Genomic DNA, 13,658 nt, shown 5'->3' on the forward strand with positions numbered 1-13,658 from the left:
AGCAGCTGAACACTGTTCCTTGAATTTTGGAGGGAAAAATTCAGTCCTAATGTTTCCACTAATGGAAAGGGTGTCTTAGAAAAATAGCTTACACAGTAGTCTTGAAAAGCCCAGATATGTCAGTTTCTTGTGATTCTTACTCTCTTGAAGTTAACTAAATATCCTTAGCTCTATGCACTGAAAGTTATTAAATCTGATATATTAGATATGGCACAAGACAGTTCTATTGTCTAAATTTACTAGAAAAAATGAATAAATGAACTGAGAGGAAATTCACCACTGAGCAAAACATTTAGAAGTGCTAAATAAAAGATAGAGAAAAGAGCAGCACAAAACACAGGAAAATATTAGAAAAACAAAGAAAAGGAAGCATCATAGAATGGTTTGGGTTGGAACAGACCTCAAAGATCATCTAGTTCCAACCCCCCTGCCATGGGCAGGGACACCCTCCACTAGACCAGGTTGCCCAAAGCCCCATCCAACCTGGCCTTGAACACTGCCAGGGATGGGGCATCCACAACCTCTCTGGGCAACATGTTCCAGTGTCTCACCACCCTCACAGGGAAGAATTTCTTCCTAATATCTAATCTAAATCGACCCTCCTTCAGCTTAAACCCATTATCCCTTGTCCTATCACTATATGTCCTTGTAAAAAGGTCCTCCTCTCCAGCTTTCTTGTAGGCCCCCTTTAGGTACTGGAAGGCTGCTGTAAGCTGTCCCTGGAGATGAACAACCCCAACTCTCTGAGCCTGTATTCATAGAGGAGGTGCTCCATCCCATCTTCATGGCCCTCCTCTGGACTCACTCCAACAGCTCCATATCCTTCTTATGTTGGGGGCCCCAGAGCTTGATGCAGTACTCCAGGTGGGGGCTCACAAGAGCAGAGTAGAGGGGGAGAATCACCTCCCTGGACCTGCTGGTCACGCTTCGTTTGATGCAGCCCAGGATACGGTTGGCTTTCTGGGCTGCAAGCGCACAGTGCCAGGTCATGTTGAGCTTCTACCTCACAGCTTGGTCTCATCAGCAAACTTGCTGAGGGTGCACTCGATCCCACTGTCCATGTTGCCAACAAAGATATTAAACAGTGCCAGTCCCAACACCGACCCCTGAAGAACACCACTTGGCACTGGTCTCTGCTTGGACATTGAGCTATTGACCACAACTCTTGGACTGCTTGGAGGGTAAGGAATTGGCTGGATGGTTGCAGTCAATCTGTCAAATCCATGTCTCTCCAATTTAGAGACAAGTGCCAAAAGCTTTGCACAAGTCCAGGTAGGTGACATCTGTCACTCTTCCCTTATCCACCAACGCTGTAACCCCATCGTAGAAAGCCATCAAATTTGTCAGGCACAATTTACCCTTAGTGAAGCTATGTTGGCTGTCAAAAGTCACCTCCTTATTTTCAATGTGCCTTAACATAGTTTCCAGGAGGATCTGCTCCATGATCACGCCAGGCACAGAGGTGAAACTGACCGTCCTGTAGTTCCCCAGGTCTTCCTTTTTTTCCCTTTTTAAAAATGGGTGTTATGTTTCCCCTTTCCCAGTCAGCAGGAACTTCACTGGACTGCCATGACTTCTCAAATAGGATGGATAGTGGCTTTGCAGCTTCATCCACCAGTTCCCTCAGGACTCATGGATACAACTCATCAGGTCCCATGGACTTGTTTGTGCATCTTCAGGTTCCTTAGATGGTCTGAACCTGATCTTCCCCTACAGTGGGTGGCTCTTTGTTCTCCCATTCCCTGCCTTTGCTTTCTGTGACATGGGCAGTGTGGATAGAGCACTTGCCAGTGAAGAGTGAGGCAAAAAAGTCATTGAGTACCTCAGCCTTCTCCATATCCTAGGTAACGAGGCCTCCCATTCCCTTCCAGAGAGGGCCCACATTTTCTCTAGTCTTCCTTTTATCACTGATGTACCTATAGAAGCTTTTCTAGTTGCCCTTGACATTCCTGACCAGATTTAATTTTATCAGAACTTTAGCTTTCCTAACCTGATCCCTGGCTGCTTGGACAATTTCTCTGTATTCCTCCCAGGCTACCTGCCCTCGCTTCCACCCTCTATACGCTTCCTTTTTGTGTGTGAGTTTGTCCAGGAGCTCCCTGTTGATCCATACAGGCCTCCTGGTGGTTTTGCCTGACTTTCTATTTGTCAGGGTGCATCACTCCTGAGCTTGGAGGAAGTGACCCTTGAATATTAGCCAGCTGTCTTGGGCCTCTCTTCCCTTCAGGGCTTTGGCCCATGGCACTCTACCAAGCAGATCCCTGAAGATGCCAAGGTCTGCTCTCCTGAAGCCCAAGGCAGTGAGCTTGCTGTACAAGCTTCCACCCTCCTTGCTACCCTAAGGCTCTTGAAGTGCACCATTTCATGGTCATTTGTGGTGGGTTGACCCTGGCTGAGGGCCAGGTGCCCACCAGAGCCACTCTATCACTCCCCTCCTTCACTAGACAGGGGAGAAAAAGTACAACGAAAAAAAAAGCTTATGGGTCAAGATAAGGACAGGGAGAGATCATTCTCTAATTATCATCACGAGCAAAACAGACTGAACTGAGAGAGGGAATTCATCTTATTTATTACTAAGCAAAACAGAGTAGAGGAACGAGAAATAAATCTCAAAACACCTCCCCCCACCCCTCACATCTTCCCCGGGCTCAACTTCACTCCCGGCTTCAATCTCCACCCTCCCTCAGCGGCACAGGGGGATGGGGAATGGGGGTTACGGTCAGTTCATCACACATTGTTTCTGCTGCTTCTTCATCCTCAGGGGGAGGACTCCTCTCATCGTTCCCCTGCTCCAGCGTGGGGTCCCTCTCATGGGAGACAGTCCTTCACGAACTGCTCCAACATGAGTCTCTCCCACGGGCTGCAGACCTTCAGGAGCAGACTGCTCCAGCGTGGGTCCCCCACGGGGTCACAAGTCCTGCCAGCAAACCTGCTCTGGCATGGGCTCCTCTCTCCACGGGGCCACAGGTCCTGCCAGGAGCTTGCTCCAGCGTGGGCTTCCCATGGGGTCACAGCCTCCTTCGGTGCCTCCACCTGCTCCGGCATGGGGTCCTCCACGGGCTGCAGGTGGAATCTCTACACCCCTCATCCTCCCTCCATGGGCTGCAGGGGGACAGCCTGCTTCACCATGGTCTTCACCATGGGCTGCAGGGGGATCTTGCTCCGGTGCCTGGAGCACCTCCTGCCCCTCCTTCTGCACTGACCTTGGTGTCTGCAGATGTTCTTACATCTTCTCACTCCTCTCTCTGGCTGCAAAAGCATGCTCTTTAGCTGGTTGTTTTTTTTTTTTTTCCTTCTTAAATATGTTATCACAGAGGCGCTGACTGGCTTGGCCTTGGCCAGCAGCGGGTCCATCTTGGAGCCGGCTGGCATTGGCTCTATCAGACACAGGGGAAGCTTCTAGCAGCTTCTCACAGAAGCCACCCCTGTAGCCCCTCCGGTACCAAAACCTTGCCACGCAAACCCAACACATCACTGCAGCCAAGGCTGCCCCTGAGCTTCACATTCCCCACCAGTCCCTCCTTGTTGGTGAGAACAAGGTCCAGCATGGCACCTCTCCTCGTTGGTTCCTCTATCACTTGGAGAAGGTAGTTATCATCAATGCATTCCAGCAGTGGAACTACGTCATCATGCAGAAAAGCTTTGCACTTTTAACAAAAAAACACTCACACTGGTCATCCCAACAGTGACGAACAAAATCAAGCATATCTTGTTTCTACAAAGATAAATTTGCTTTTTTGTTTGTGGGTTTTATACATCACAAACAATTTACAAATGTAAATGAATTTGCTTCAGTACTCATCTATGTCGTCTTAAGCAAGCTTAGTATACAAACCTAGTGTTTTACTTAGTGCACCAAACCAATTTCAGACCTTTGTAATCACGTAATTTTTCACGGATAACTAAAGTGAACAAGGATGTCTAACTCTTGTGATAACAAATGTATTGTTCATACCACCTCCACAAATAACACAGCACAATCAACACCTTTTGATGGCAACTTCTCTCTAAAAAGCTGTGCTTTCATTTCCTACACATTAACATATTATAACCTTGCTGTCCTTTAAACTACCTCAGAATTACAAGCTCTTTCCTCAATTAGGATCTTCATTCATCTTTACCAGCTTCTGAAGCTCTTAAACAATAAATCAAATCAACTTCTAAGTGCTTTTCTTTCATATACTCACGTCAGGATTGTGTGCACCCTCAGCAGAACGGTTTAGGCTTAGAGCTTGGAGGCAAAGAAAAACTGTGACCCCAAATCATAAGAGAATGTCAAAATAATTTCCAACAGCATGGAGTAAAACAAAGCACATAAAAATATTTTTGTTGTTTTCTTACCAAAAGATCTATGCTATACGGACAAATAACACATAACAAAAGTTCTTTTGACATATACAGAAAATAAACACACAATCACATTGATCAGATTTCCAAAAAATCAGGGTTAAAAACGGGAAAACATTAACGGCAAGGCACTCCTTGAGAACGTTCATTTGATAACCAGCTTGCTTTCATCATTTCAACTTAGCTCAAACCAGATGAGTATAGAAAATCATGTCTTCCTTAATTATAACTGGAATAAAGCCAAGAGGTGTGGGTTAAAAACTGTATGCAGGATCCAGATAATTTCTTTTGGAGATGTTTAATGAGCAATGACCCATCATTCTTTTAGATGTGCGTGCCATCGTCATTGTTTTCTGTCCTCTAAAGATAAATAGAGAAGAAAATAATGGCTTATAATATAACAATTTCAGAGGTCATCAGAGGGGATGAAAACTTCAAAATAGTTTTAGAGTCAGAGATTAAAAACTTTCCTCTGTTAAGATTGTTAGCATGAATAGGGGTATTAATATCTGTAGATGGCCTCAAATGGTTCTAAAGTCCAAGAGAGAGTTTTTGCTGTAAAAATTTACTTTGTTTAGAGAAAACAAAGCAGGAAAGCAGTTAATGTGGCTAATTTCTCTGAAGCAAATAATTTACAATGCCACTTCTTTTGGAAAGCATTGTGATATATATAGAAAGAATTGCTGAAAAATTTGTAGCTTACTCATGATAGGCATGTAGCCATTGTAAAAAAAAAACAACCATCACTGAAATGTCCTACATAAAGCTATCACATACTTAATGCATCATAATTGTGACAAGTTAGTTACTGCAATCTTTTGGCTGAATTCATGAGAATTCATTAATCAGACTGCCTTCTTCAGAGGACATGCATGTTTACCAGCACAAATACCAACTACCACTGTACAAATTTCTCAAGGGCATGAAATAAAAGCCAGTCTCACAATTAATTGTTCATTAATTTCTACCCTTAAAATCACCAAACTCAAATTTAATATTTGACTAATGGCTGGAGAACTTAAATGATTCCTCTTGTCTCTTGTCATTTTAACAGACATTTTGTAATAACTAGGCAAACATCTTACAGTTATTTTCATATGCCTCAAAGAACAACTTTTGTGCTACAATCCTTCCTGGGTCAAACTTTCACAACGTTTATGTAGACATGAACATGCTTATTGGGAAAATCTATGCAACATAAGAGTTACTGCTTAAAAGCCGGTTTAGTTGCAATCAGGCAGGCTTCAGTCTGCCTCAAAAAGTGCATGGCAATGAACTAATTCTTTCCCCATCTTGTCCAGCCTTGGGAATAAAACAGACAAAAGGATACTGATAGATTTTTCTACATCAGATAAATCTGATAGATTTTTATCCTTATTTTCTAAGGTCATCCATCTTTCCACTCCTTTTGCATTGATCAAAATACAAAGGGACTAGGAGACGCCTAAGATACAACATGTAGAAACTGAAAAATTGCTAAAATATAGATTTTAAAGAACATAATTTACCATACTAAAAATTAGTTCTTAATGATTATGAAGTCCTCATAAAACACAAATATTTCCAAGATGCCACACACTGTAGTTCAGAAGGGAGAAATCACGTATTGTGAAATAATTGGCAATTATATAATTAAAGCTTGCCTGCTAATTATCTCCAAACCAACCTCTCCAGTGGCATTCTGGGTATATAGCTGCACCTTTCTAACATTTCTAGTTTTTCTTCTTTTAATGGAAAACGTCATACATCACTGGCTATATTTGTGTTAGAAGTCGATTTTCAGTCCACCAATACTTATACACAGTGCATCACAAAAAAAAAATCATTAAACAATAAAATTTATTTAAAAGAATGACTTGTATCACTTTTGCATAAACCTGTTTGGCACAATAACAAACTTTCCACTAATGACTTCACTTCCCTTTTGTTTTCTACTAAATATAACAACTTGAAAAACCTGTATCATTCTCAGTATTGTTTGCTTCTGTGACCTGACCACTTACACAACTGACAGTTCCATGATACAGTGTATGCTAGCCCAATTAATTTTTTTAGTAAATGGGGATATATGTGTTTCCAATTAAGAAAGCTACTCTACTTCTTGAGGCAATGTTATCAAACCAGAAACCAATAATGTTTTTGGCTTTCAATGTATCTACAAAAGACACATACATTACTTTGGCAGAGATTCTTAAGAGTAGTATTTGCTGTTATGTGTTCCAAAATATTTTTTGATTTCCATATTTTGTCAGCATATGTCTTTTCCTAACTGTTTCTGTAAGTGAAATTTGAAATTCTTAATTTTATTGTCATCTCACAGATAGTATCCATTGCCAAAACATTTGGTCCAGCCTATATTTACACATTACGTATGCAAAAATTTATCTTTCCTGCTACAAGAGTTGTTTTCAGTTTATCTTTCTTTGTCACGCAGGAAAAGAAGATAGGAATTTAAATATAATCTTCTCCTTTATAATGCCTTTTGTCCAAAGGACTGTGAAATCCTTTGTCAGCTCTGGATATATTCCCAACGTCAGCAGGAGCTGAGCATACTCTGCAACAACTGAGGGTGAAGATGCACAAGAAGGGCTAAACAGATCAGAAAGCACCCAGCTAGAATTTAGTCTTATTTTTGCTATCTCCTTCTGCATTTTCCACTTATCTTGAGCTGACTTTGGTGTTCACTGGGCCCTTCTTTGAGGACAATATCCAGGAAAAATGACATGTTTTTTGCTACAATAGCAAGTTGAATTAGTTCAACAGTCAAATTAGTGATATGGTCAGTAAGAGGAATGAGGCAGGATGCACAGATGGCAGCAGAGAATGGGAGGGAGGAGCAAGGAAAAAAAGGAATGGTAGCAAAACCTTTTCATGACTGATTCAGCTAGATCAGAAGTCACTTACACAACTATCACAACGAGAATTTCACACAATACAGAGTCAGGTCTTAAAATTAAGATACATACGTATATATCCACTCACCCTTCTTTTTACTGATATATCACTAGGTAACCAAATAATATAGAAAGGAATGGGGATTTTAGCAATAAGAAATAATTTCAAGAAACTGCCACATCGATACTCTATCTGTAGGGCCCTACCTGAAAGGGTCAGCAAATTGCATCAAAATATCCTTAATCACCGTTTAGTCTCTAATGTGTCTTCATATTACAATACTGTTATTTTGTGGCCATTAAAAACAAAACCAAACAAACCCAGAATCAAAAAAACACTTTCCTCTCCCCTTGCTACTTTCAAAAAGAAATCCAAGCAAAAAATCTTCCCATCCCTCTTCAAGGAAACAAAGAAATCCAGAATGCTCACCTATATCTACCAGAAACCAGATGTCTTTTGAAGATAACGATTTCATGTGATACTAACTTTTTAAAACCTTGCTAATAAAGTCATAACAAAGCATATTGTAGGAAAATAATCAGTAAAATATAAATATTGTAAATCACACAATGTTTCACGATGCAGTTCTGTACATGCAGTACAATACAGTTACCCTAGCAGAAGGAAAAAAAAAAAAAAAACACAAAAAACACACAACTCAACCCCAGCAAAACAGGGCATGCATATGAAATGCGAGCAGTCTTTGATATTCTGAGATTTAGGTTTTGTTTAATCAAATTAACAATTGGAAAGATTATTCCACATGTTTGTGAAGTTAAGTGTAATAGTGATCTACAACTCAAGCTATTATTCCAGTGAAAGTACATATTGTAGTGGAACTATCCATAGCATTACATAAGCCAAAATAGTACACCAAGATGACAACAACAAAAGAAGGAAACCTAAAATTGCAACGTAAGATCAAAATATTTAAGTAGACAATTCCCAAAATACTTCTTTGGTTGCTAAGCTGGCACCATTATTTTTTAGTCTGAATTCATTCTGGGAAATTCCGAAAGAGTTTATTCTCATTTTGCTTCCTCAAGGTTATTTTCATAACAATGAGAAACAGAAATATTTATGCAGAAAGTAAAGATTACCAACACACTGAAAAAGACTGCAACACAAAGGAGTGATCGGTCATCCAAATAGCTAAAACTTTTAGCCAGGCTCCCAATTCTCCCTTAACTTGATTACTATTGTATAAATCATATTTCACTGTCAAAGCCCTTCACAACCTGTCTCTACTACCACCTTCATCTCTTATTCACTACAGAAATGCTGACCTGCCAATGTTAGCTATCTGGAGCCCATCTTCTACATTTTTAGAAGAGTTTGGGGCCTTCTCCCTCTTTCTTGTTCGAGAAAGATTCCCCAAAAAATTCCATGAAGCTGCCCCAGTATCTTCCTTCAAATTCAGTTGGTTTTTTGGGTTTTTTTCCTGTAATACCTATTGAAAACTCAAGAACAGGTTTTCAGGAAGGTGACATTATTGCCAATGCTATCGCGTAACAGCTCAGCCAATCGAATTGTGGGTTGTCACTTTGGTTGCACCAACGCCGGTTCTCAGCTGATTCAGTAGTAAGCAGATATAGGGTATTAAATGAGAAAAAAAATCCCTAAAACCACAAAAAAACCCAAAACAAAACCAAAACACATACCAAAAACCTCCCATGCCCCTAAGTAAGTGGGGTGTTTGACAACCCAGATCACTTAATCGGCTCACTCTGGAGTCAAATGAGTATCAATGTCAGCTCAAGGAACACACAGCTGGGTAGTAAGGGGAAAGGGAGGGCACCAAAACGTTCTCCTTTAGGTGGTAATTAGCTGCACTACACAACATCACCGTTTGCATGCAACTTGGCAACTTAAAGGGTCAAGCAATAAAACAGGGTTAAGCGATGTCCCTTTAGTTACACTCACATAACTTTCATGTCACCACACTGTGAATCAAATCAGGGCATCGACCCAGATTAAAAAGAAACTATTTCTCCTGGATTATTTTTTGACTTCAGCGTGCCTGAACAGATGGTTGCTCTGCTGCAACTGAAAGATTAGTTTGCTGGTGTCAAGGTGGGAAAACGTACCGTCCACCAAGAGAAGCAGCAACACCTAAAGACAGCACTGCTGTAGCATGACTTTTAATATGAAAACAAAGCCTCATACTAACCTATGTTTTAAGCGTACAAACTAACCTTCATCCATCTCCTGTGTTATACCTACAGTATTTAGTACAGGGTGGGGGTTTGTTCTGTATTTATAAACCTCCCGGGTACTGTAGTGCTACAAATAACTTGTTTAAATGCCTGGGAAAATCCCTTACAAAATAGATATATTCTCATGTTGAATCTGCAACTTATGTTGTTGTGGGTTTTTTTCCCTCTAACACATAAAATAGAAGCTTTTGAAGGAGCTGTTTATCAATGTTGTACTTGGCTGAACAATGGGGATTTTTCCTTGTTTGAAAATATATTTCCATGGTCTAATTTTAAAATTGTTTAAATTTTTTTTGGGGGGAAAGAAGTTGGGGAACCAACTATATACTGAATTTCCACTGGAATTATTTTGCCTTTTAATTAAACCTTTAAGAAGCTTACTTAATCCTACCATCTAAAAAAAATAAAATCAAAACGAAGCCTATTGGAGTTACAGAACTGCTAGCTTGCTATGGTAAGAAACTAGCAAGAATAATATAAAATATCCAATAACATTAGATCATGTTAGGCTTGCTTCTTCTTCCAAATTTTAACACAAGTATTTACTGATTTCACTAGTACTTGATTGACATATCAAACAGTGAAATGGTAAATTAATTTTTATTTATAAAAGGGCAACATTATTGTGACAAGGTACCAAGATAAAAGCTATATGCTGCTAACAGCTGCAAAAAGGGTTATTTGCTGTTTATGACAGTCTATGACTAGCTCTTGAAGTCACATTCCCTGTTACAATCTTAAAGTTCTTTACCACAGGACACAAATTAGCAATGCTACATCAAATTATAGATATGTAAAATTTTGTAACTGAAAAACTTCTCTTATCAAATTAACTTAGGTACACAAGCCTCTGGGAAGTTTTTGTCCAGTTCTTGTCAACCCAAAAAGACTATCTTGTATCATCTTCAAAATAACATCAGTGTATTACACTTTCTGACCAATCTCTCTCTCTGACACTGATACCAATATGGAAAAAGTGCGAACAGGAAATCAGAATGCTGATGTCTTTCAGTGCTTACTTAAAAATAAGCCCTCAGTTTGATTAAATCTTCATATTTAGGTGACTACCTTTATTTTTATCCTTTAAAGTAAATAAATAATAATAAGTATCTGCTACTATACCAAGCAGATAATGAGCCCTATTGTTACCTATATTTTTCTTTCCAAAGTAAAGGACCTCTAATAATTTACTGTAATTGCTAATAAAAAAACTTTACTGAAAATTAATCAATGAATAGGTAATTAAGTCAGCCAAAAGGTATTTATTACACAAAATCTTCATTACAAGAGATGTTATCAATTCCATTAATTCCTGGTTTACAAGAACAACCACGCTCTGTTTCTAAACACATATTTAAATATAGCCCTCTCATCATTTCCTCATGTCTTTTACTTCATAACTACATCATTAGTTAATATTGATTTCTATCTCCCCTTTTAGTGGTAGGAAACAGTTTGCCTTAAACCCATCATCAATAACTATTCTAAAACAACACAAAGAAGTTATATGTAAGCTAGTTACAAACTCATTGCAGAATACGTTTCCTAAATACTTCAGGCCCTGTTCTATATTCTTCATGCATCCTCACAAAAGCTCTCCAACATTTTGACAGAGCACCACCACCACCAGCTCCTTGTGAAACAGCAGAACTATGACACAAGCAGAAACAGACAAGCACAGTGCAATGCATCCACATGGAGGTTGTACTGAGTTTATTAATCAGACCTCACAGAGTTCTGCCAGTTTAAAAAAACAAAACAAAAACAAAACCCACAACAGACTAGAATTGTGTAACACTGTCATACAGATAAGCCTGCATTTAAAACAGAAATAAAAAAATGGAAGACCTAATGTTGACATCTTCAGTATAAACATTTTTTCTGCTCTAAGGTAGAAAAATGCAATCTCACCTGTATAAAAAATGCTAGGAAAATATTATCTTTCAAATATTGAAAGAGATTTTTTAAAAGTTTTAAGATTTTGTGAAAACTTCTGGACAAATGAGCAAATTATTGGCTTTTTTTCCCAAGAGAACATAATTTCCAACTTTTTGTCAAATTTAAAGCATCATATTAATCCACAAACACGAGTCTTCACCTTCAACTCACGATCTAATCATAGGTCCTTCACCCTATTGTAAAGCTAGTCCTGCTCAAACTTATGAACAACTCCAGTGGGTTTCTGCTGCTATCTGCAAATCTAAGCATACTCTGCTTGGGGCTACTCTCTGTATGTTAAGTCAAAAATATGATACAGTTAAGCTGTTTGAGAACTTACATGCATGTTAGTATAGTCCAAAAAGGTATGTTAAAACAACTGAAAGATAAGGTAAAAGCATGCAAGTACCTTATCAATTCTGGCACAGGCACATTGGAGCCACTATTAGGATAGAATTTACAAAACGTAATCAAATACTATTTTCTGCCAAAACCTCAAGTTTGGTTAAGATGTTATGCAAGATTTCTTCTTGGTTCTTGACCACATGACAGAGTAAGCTCTGGGCATCAGCACAGTTAGCATTGTTTAGGGCTGCTAAGCAGCCCCAGTACAGTTGATCTCAATCACCACTAAGTTTGTGTCCAAGCAAGAGTATTGCTGATCAGGGAAAAAGCCACTGCAAGGAGTCACCAGCAGACCCTACCCCAACGGCAGCCACAAACCCTGAAAATGTGCTCTCAAGGCATCTAACTAGCCCGGCACTACAAGACAGAGAGAGCAAGTGGTGACAACTCCAGCTAGTGCTCATCGGGCCTCTAGGCTGATCCCTTTTCTGTCCATTGGACATAATTTACCATTAAACTCACGCTTCTAAATTTCACTACCTACATTGCTGAAAAGCTTTGAATTAGCTGCAATAGACAAGCATTTCCATTGTGCTTCCAACAAAGCTGCTACGAAAATGTGAATGCAGAAAAAAATAGGGGATGGGAAGCAAAGTGACAAAAAAAAAAAAAGACACAAATCTGGAAATGTAACGTGAAGTCTCATAAGCTTAAGCTAAATGGTAGCATAGACATTGTCCATAGAAATGGTTTCACCTACAGTAACTCCTTTGAGGACTGGCTGACAGAAGACAGTGAAGTATGACACAAGTCCTTCAAGCAGCGGATATTCAGCTCATTTAACTTGCATCACTGTTACAAATATGGAAAGCAACATGAATTTGGCTCCCCAATGGTCAGTAATTTACGGAAGGATTCCTATCTTGTGTCAGTCAGAATATATACATATAGTATTCTCTAGTCAAAATGAAAAACACTAACTTAAACATTCCTTCATTTATATAATTATTTTTCATTATCAAAATAAAATTAAATACATTTCTACAGAGAAGTTTCCTGAAGTCCTTAACTGAACAGCCTATAAGCAAGTAAATTGTAACTTCAAAAAAAAGCAATATATGCATAAAAGAAAGGACTGCTGAGGAACTATTCTAGTAACTTCACTTCAGAATGATGCACATTACAGAACAATCTTCTAAAAGCATTTATAAAAGCAAGAGCTGCTTTTACCGTTTATCTTGATAAATACTTTTAAAGATATACCCTAGAATTAAAATTCCAGGAGCACTCATGAATTCAGTGCAATGCCATGCATGTGTCAGCTGCCATGGAATTTCCAGATAATTTGTTTGTGGAATTTCTACACAAATGGACTGTTACATAATTAACTTGCTGTTATGGTATTCTAAACGTAGATGTCACACAGATAAAAATAAACACAGCTACATATTTTGAACGCCTCCCTCAAGAAATAACCTCTTACTGAAAATAAGCATATATTAATTTTGTATTTTTTTTTTTCTCCAGGTAATAGGTTAGCACTCAGAAATCCATTTATAAGCAAATCTTTCTCCACAAATCTCTGTTCAGTCAACAAAAACTAGTAAGGCAGGAGAACGTAATAACAAGAAGGAAGGGAAATCATATGAAGACTATTACAAGCCAGTTATACAGGTCAATCGTCTAATCTCTTCTGGAACAATAGGTGCTATGGAAAAAAGTCTTCCACAGCAAAATATCTTTAAAAATTTTATAAAGGGGAAAAAATAAAAAGTTCAAAGAAGAACCACGAGCATGGCCAAACACTTAGAGGAAGATGGAGTCAAAAGGTTCACCTATTTCCCTGGATGAAAAATAAGAATAAAACCAGAGACAGAAGAATAGGAAAGAATAAGAAAAAATAGTAATACTAACATG

General features: G+C 38.9%; 1 protein-coding gene and 1 long non-coding RNA gene across 3 annotated transcripts in view; both read right to left on the reverse strand.

Moving 5' to 3' along the window:
* Window positions 1–13,658, reverse strand: part of PRKN (parkin RBR E3 ubiquitin protein ligase) — a 767,705-nt gene that overhangs the window by 751,895 nt on the left and 2,152 nt on the right. The gene's annotated exons all lie outside the window — the stretch shown is intronic.
* LOC142601027 (uncharacterized) overlaps window positions 1–13,658 on the reverse strand; it is a 35,385-nt gene that overhangs the window by 19,620 nt on the left and 2,107 nt on the right. The gene's annotated exons all lie outside the window — the stretch shown is intronic.

The sequence above is a fragment of the Balearica regulorum genome, chromosome 3, assembly GCF_011004875.1.
Source record: "Balearica regulorum gibbericeps isolate bBalReg1 chromosome 3, bBalReg1.pri, whole genome shotgun sequence".
NCBI lineage: Eukaryota > Metazoa > Chordata > Aves > Gruiformes > Gruidae > Balearica > Balearica regulorum.